Genomic DNA, 6,998 nt, shown 5'->3' on the forward strand with positions numbered 1-6,998 from the left:
CATAAGAACATAGAAAAATAGACAAGAATTAAAAACTTTCGTTACAATCGAAGACATTTTCATTAAAAAGCATGCGGAAGACTTTCTAGACTTTGTCTCAAACCATCTAATACTTTGAATACAACAATGGAACTTAACCCATACAAAAGCTTCAACATAAACTAAAAGACATAAAAGGAACATAATGGGTTTTGTCCTCGAAACTATGAGGACTCACCAAGTCTTCATCTTCAAGCACCTTAGAAACCCATTCCTCAAGCATAGATCACCAATAACTCCAAACCCTACACTTTGATAAAAAAAAATGGAGAAGAATATGGGTTAGCACATTAGATGTACTAAGTATGGAAGCCACGCAAAAACCATGCTTAAACGGACATTTTCTTTGATAGTCATGATATATGCCATTTTGATAAAACCTTCATGAACATAAACATAAGAGGCATAATATTCAACCACAACCAACATTCAAGTCCTACTTTCACATTTGAGCATAATCTACATAAAACCATTACCTTCACATTAGCCTTCACCTCAAGCAACCCTCAAGCTATACCTTGTGCAATGTATGGGTAGCGTCCCATACCACCACCCACACTAAGGTACCACATTAAGGTCACCAAAAGTGGACTTACCATTCATCGTTTCCACCTTTTCACAATAAAGCATATAAGAGACATAAACATTACATAAGTCACATCATCACATTAAAACCAAAAACTAAAATAACTCTAAGTCATACTTGTGCAATGTGCAACTAGCATCCCATACTACTACTCACACTAAGTACTCCTTTGAAGTTATCATAGACAAGGCACATTCATACTCAACAAGTTACAACAAGGAAGTAACTCATAATACAATCCAAGTATAGCATGCATCTTTACATTAAACATATAAGCATTTAAGTCACCCATTCTTCATTAGCTTCATTTAGAACACCTTCATTCATTAGACATTAAGCCAACATTCTTATTAACATCATCATAAGATCCCGTTCATTTCATTTAACATTGTAAAGGAACACACCATGACTCCTCTCAAAGCCTACTTGTGCAATGCATATATGGTGTCCCATACCACCGCCCACACTAAGTAGTACATCCTTGAGAAGCCATAGTTTCATTAACATTCTTTGTGGGGTAAGCCTTAACCTACATAGACCATGTGAGCTTGACATGGAATTCCACCCTCACCGGATAAAGGGATTCCTACTTGCCTAAGGTCAAGTAAATTGGTTAATTGCGGGTGGTTAATGAGGTAATCAAATATCAAGTACTTCCAACCACCAATAAAACACATAATCATCAAGAATGAAGGATGTCATGGGATGCAATGCAATATGACACCATGGAATGATATGCCTCAGAATACCAAGTACTCTCTCAACCGTATATACATGATACTCCTCGGAAATACATCGATAGTTCATGACCCATGGGGGACTCGCGAGGTACATATACCGACACGGACGATCTCCACGTGTCTGTGTGGACGATCTCAACGCACTATCATAAATCAAACAAATTTCGCACGGACGATCTCCACGTGCCCAAATTATAATCTTAACATCTCACCATCCCCAGCACGGATGATCTCCACGTGCCCAACTTATACTCAATCTCATGTCAATGCATGTGCAGAATATGATTTCAATAAAAGGGATGACGCATCTGAGTCAAATATCAATATGATATGTAATCACCTCAACTATCACCAGTATACGGGTTCAATAAAGAACACAATCACACATAATAAATCAAGTCAATATATAATATCAGTTAATGCCCATATGCTTTGGCATTCTCGGATTACAATCCACATTTTATAGTTATGAACTTTCCCTTTATACACCGGTACTAGTACCAATGCCCGTCACAAACAATTCTCAACATATCACACACAAACAATTAATCACATTGCCTTTTATTACCCCTTTTTCTTCATTAGAATTAATCAATGTGGACAAGTCAACTCATCACCAAGTCTCATTACCCCAAACACATATTACAAGGAAATACACTAATTCCATACACTTAACAAGGGTTTAGAAATCCACTTGCCTCTAATAACCGAACAATCACTCCGAGACTTGAGCCTTCCCTTTTCGTTGAGCTTCCAAATCAATGCAATCTATTCAAGTACATATTCACAATAAGATTTTGAAACTAACAACACTCATATTACAATAAGATTTTGAAACTAACATCTTGTTTACTATTTCCAAATGGTAGGACAGAACAACTTTTAAGAAAATCATGCAAGTTAATTAAGGCTATGGTCAGTGATCCGTAAGTAAGAATAGAGGTTATGGGTTTGGTTTTGGTTTTGATTTCGCTTATAGTTATCAAGTTATAATTCAAATTTTGGCATATTGAGATAGGTAATTAAATAGTAATGGTACTATATTATATGAAATCATTAGAATTTATGATATTTGAAAAAATTAAGACTTAACTCTAGGCTTGAAATTTTATAAATACGAGAATTGACATATTAGTTGGCATCAAGATTAGAAATTTGATTATAGATTTGGGCGACTTTTTGAGTTTAGACTAGACACATAGTAATATGTGTGTTGTTAGTTTTGAAATCTTATTGTGATTATTTATTTGAATAGATTATATTGATTTGAAAGTCCAACGAAAGAAGAAGGCTCAAGTCCTCAAGTAATTGCTCGATTGTTTGAGGCAAGAGGATTTCTAAGCCCTTGTTAAGTGTATGAAATAGTGTATTTCCTTGTGGTATGTGTTGGGGAATAATGAGACTTGATGATGGGCTAACTTGTCCATATTGAATAATTATAATGATGAAAAAGGGGTAATAAAAGGCAATGTGATTAGTTATTGGTGCGTGATGTGCTGAGAATGGTTTGAAAGGCTTATTGATTTATTGTTAATGTTTGTATCACGACTGTATTGTTGTGAATTGTGCATTGTTATGAAAATGGTCTTCTCTTCATTATTTGTGTGAATATGTCATTTGCATCGGTTATGAGACATGCTTGTGATAAGTGTTATGTGAATTGAGGAAGAATAAGAAATTAAAGAGGATGTACCATTTCGAGGGACGTGTCACGCACCGCGACAAATACTATATTTCGAGGGACGTGTCGCACGCCGCGACAGATACTATGAACGTGTCGCACGCCGCGACGGATACTATATATCGAGGGTCGTGTCGCACGCAACGATGGATGCATGGACAGATATGTCCCTCATGGGTCCCGGACTGAGAGACAACGGGTGTGTATCATTATGTCAGACATGCATCACTATAATTGACATTGCATTGCACATCTTTATCATTGGGGAATTTGATCTTGTGTGTTGTTGATCTTGTGAGTGCCTTTTTGTGGAACTTGTGAGTGATGAATATTGAGCTTGTTGTTGAGAATATGAAATTGTTAGAGTGTTGTTGTTGAGTTGTGTGCTTTGTAAATTGTGAATTGCTAGGTTGGGCTGATTTTATGCAGGCTGTAATTGTGGAGGTTCGGTTGGGGTGTAAGGAGTACCCGTATTCTATTCCCTTAGCTTTTGTTTAGAAGTTTACTTCTTGAGTACCGTGTAGCTTGGTACTCACCCCTTACTTCTACAATTTTTGTTGGTTATGAGCCCGAATTTTTGTGATACTTTCCATTCTCTTCTTTTCCGAGGCTTCTTGAAGATTTGTGAGGTAGTTGTTTGTCATCTCAGTGGACCTTCTTACTCCTATTTATGATCTTGTTCTATTCTAGAAACAATGTCATTTGAGATTTGTATTTTTTTTCTTTGAATCAATTGTAATACGTTAGAGGCCTGTACACGTGACAACCAGGTTTTGGGGGGTTTTATTAAGTTGACTTAGTTATTCGCACTTATGATATTTTGAGATTTCAATTTGTCTTACTTCCGCATTTTTGTGATATTTGGGTTTTAGGCTGATTTGTCTTGGTGGGATAAGACGAGTGCCATCACGTCTATTTTGGGTCGTGACAAACACATATCTTTAACAATATATATTTTTTAAAGAAATAATATACTCATTAAAACGGGTTTTTAATTTTGAATTAGGCAAGGGTATACGTACCTATAATAATTATGATTTATATACATCAATTAGATATTTGAGCAATTGTTATATTTTTTTTATCACTAATAATAACTATTTTTTTTTGTAGGTATACACCAAAAAATTGATAATGATCCACTAGCTATCATAAGAAAGGTATGTGTTGATCGAATTTATGTGCAATTTTTACGAAACACAATTTACATTTGATAGCAACTTCTTGACCTGTGGGAACAAAAAAAGTTAAAAAGTTGAAATACCATTTTACCCCTACACTAAATAAAAATATTATTAAATAGCTAATCAATTAAATATTAAATAGTAATTATATAATATTATTATTATTATTATATTATACTAAATTCTAAAAGTGAAAAGGTGTTAAAGTAAAAAATTCAAAGAAGAAAATTTTCATAGAAAATTGTTAGACATTTTTATCCTTTTAAAAAATAAATTAATTACATTTTTTCAATTTTTTTTTATTTATTCTTGTTTTTCTCCTTCAATTTACTTAACATAATCGATCAATATATGTCACACCCCTTTTCGCGCACGGCGGCAGGAAGATAGGATTTTTCCAATTTAACTGACGGTATTGATTAAAGAAATTATTTTATTGTTTCAGAGTCACCATTTGGAATTGAGTTATGGTGTTCCAAGTCACCTTTTTGTTTAATCCCTAATCAAAAGGAAATGACTCTTTATATTAGTCAACGAACCAGAAATTCGGGTAAGGAATTCTGTTGACCGAGGGGAAGGTATTAGGCATCCCTCAAGTCCCGTGGTTCTAGCACGATCGCTTTTATTGACTTATACTTATCTTGATATGTTTTTGGATAATTTGTGTCTATACGCCATGATTTGCTTATTTTGTAATTGTTGAATTTTATTAATCTTAAACCAGATGCATAACTGCATTCTCGATCTTGACATTTGGAGACATAATTGTCTTCTTTGCATCACACCTAATAATCTATTTTTTCTATAAGTCTCTACTTTAGATTAATAAAATTTAATTATATTATTGGACAAGGTGCATCACTGCATCCTTAATTTTTTATATGTCTCAAAAAAGATGCGCAACTGCATTCTTAATCGAAACAAATAATTTTAACGTACCTAAAAATTTGTCTAATGTTAAAAGAAAATACTTAGTCTTTACAAAGAAAAATCAAATAAAATAAAATACTAAAATTCTAAGATAAAATTTTGGATCATATTCATATCTTTTTATTTTTATATTTTAATATTTTTATTACTCTTAAAATTAATATCAAAATTAAGTATACATTTTCTAATCGAACAAAACAATAACGAATTGTAAAAATAAAACACATTTTTTGTTTGATAAAATAAAACAACAATAATTTATTTATATATTTATTTTTTAGCTTAACTGTATCTACTTTATTATTATTATCTAAATCAAGACAAGAACAATGTTATGACCCATTCATTTTTAAGAGATCGCAACTAACAAATAAAAATAAATAAATAAAAAACAAAATCATCAATTAAAACTACCTTCATTCATGAAATAGAGATATAACAACTAACAAATGAATCATTTCAATCAAATTCATGAATGAAACAAAACTATAATAAAACTTGTCATAAAATTGCATCAAATTCCATGAATAAATTAAAGAGATAAGGCAAAGTTAAACCTTAAATAAAGAGAATAAGTACCGCAAAATCTTGATCGAACCTCGATTAGAATACCCACGAACCTTTTTATAGATTGTATGTAGTGGTATATGTGTTGTATTTATATGAAAGAAAACAAAGATGTCGATGAATTGATGTATTTTTAAAAGAAAATAAAAGAGATGTGAAGGTTTTTTTTTTTGTTTGCTCGTGTGTTTTTGTTTTTGGGATGAAAAAATGTTTTTGATCTTGTTTTCTTTTCCTTCCGTATGTCTATATATATGTGGCCAGCGTAGGTAGTATATAAATGTATGTATATATGGGTTTTGTAGTACGTAGGTGTGTAGTGTGTGTGGATGTGGGGGGGAAGAGTGGGGTAGTGGAGGAGTATGTGGGGTGAGGGTAGGTGTAGTGGGGGTAGTGAGGTAGTGTGGGTAGTTTAGGTTATTATGTATATATATATATATATATATATATATATATAAACCATAATAATAAAAATATTAATTAATTATTTTGAATTAATAAAATATGAGAAAAGTCAAATAGCTAGTCTAAAAATATAATTAAAAAATACTAGCTTATTTATTAAAATTAAAAGAAAACATATATTTTTTGTAGTTTTTCAATCTTTTAAAATAAACTTACTAAAATATGATGAAAAATAAAATATTTAATTTATATATAAAATCAATATTTATGTACTAAAAATGGTGTAATACCTTAAATTCGGTCAAAAATTACGTGTCTACAGTTTGCCCCTCTTTGATTGGAAACACGAAGAGTTTTCAGACAAAGAAGTAGACAACGTGACAAGTTTTGAACGGACTCTTATTCGAAAAGAAAAATATGCGACCAAGTCCTAGTTTTGGACATCCTACATATCCCGGGTTATAGGGGAATCAGGTCATATGTAGTTCAAAGAGATGAGGTGATGAGTTTGAAGTTAAGTGAGGTTTTATCGAGGCTCCAAGTTGCGGTTCCTATCCTTACATAAAAATAATGAAAGCTAATAGTCAAAAGGAAAATAAAAGTACAATCTCCTATCTATACAGCTTCTCTTGAGTCTTCACTTGTGTCTTTACTTTCAGATATCACCTTGATTTTTGGGTGAGTATCTTGATCTTGAATTGGATTGAGGCTTAACTTGCCACTTAGAGTGAGTTTTTGGCACTCTTCAAAATGACAATTTGAATATGTTCTTGAATGACTGCATGTTTTCTTGATCAGAAGCTGAATAGAAATAGATGTCAGGAAGTCAGGTTATTATATGCATTGAAGAAGTTGATTCTGACTATCAT

Source organism: Solanum verrucosum, unplaced genomic scaffold, assembly GCF_900185275.1.
Source record: "Solanum verrucosum unplaced genomic scaffold, falcon-dt-bn FXZP01000258.1, whole genome shotgun sequence".
NCBI lineage: Eukaryota > Viridiplantae > Streptophyta > Magnoliopsida > Solanales > Solanaceae > Solanum > Solanum verrucosum.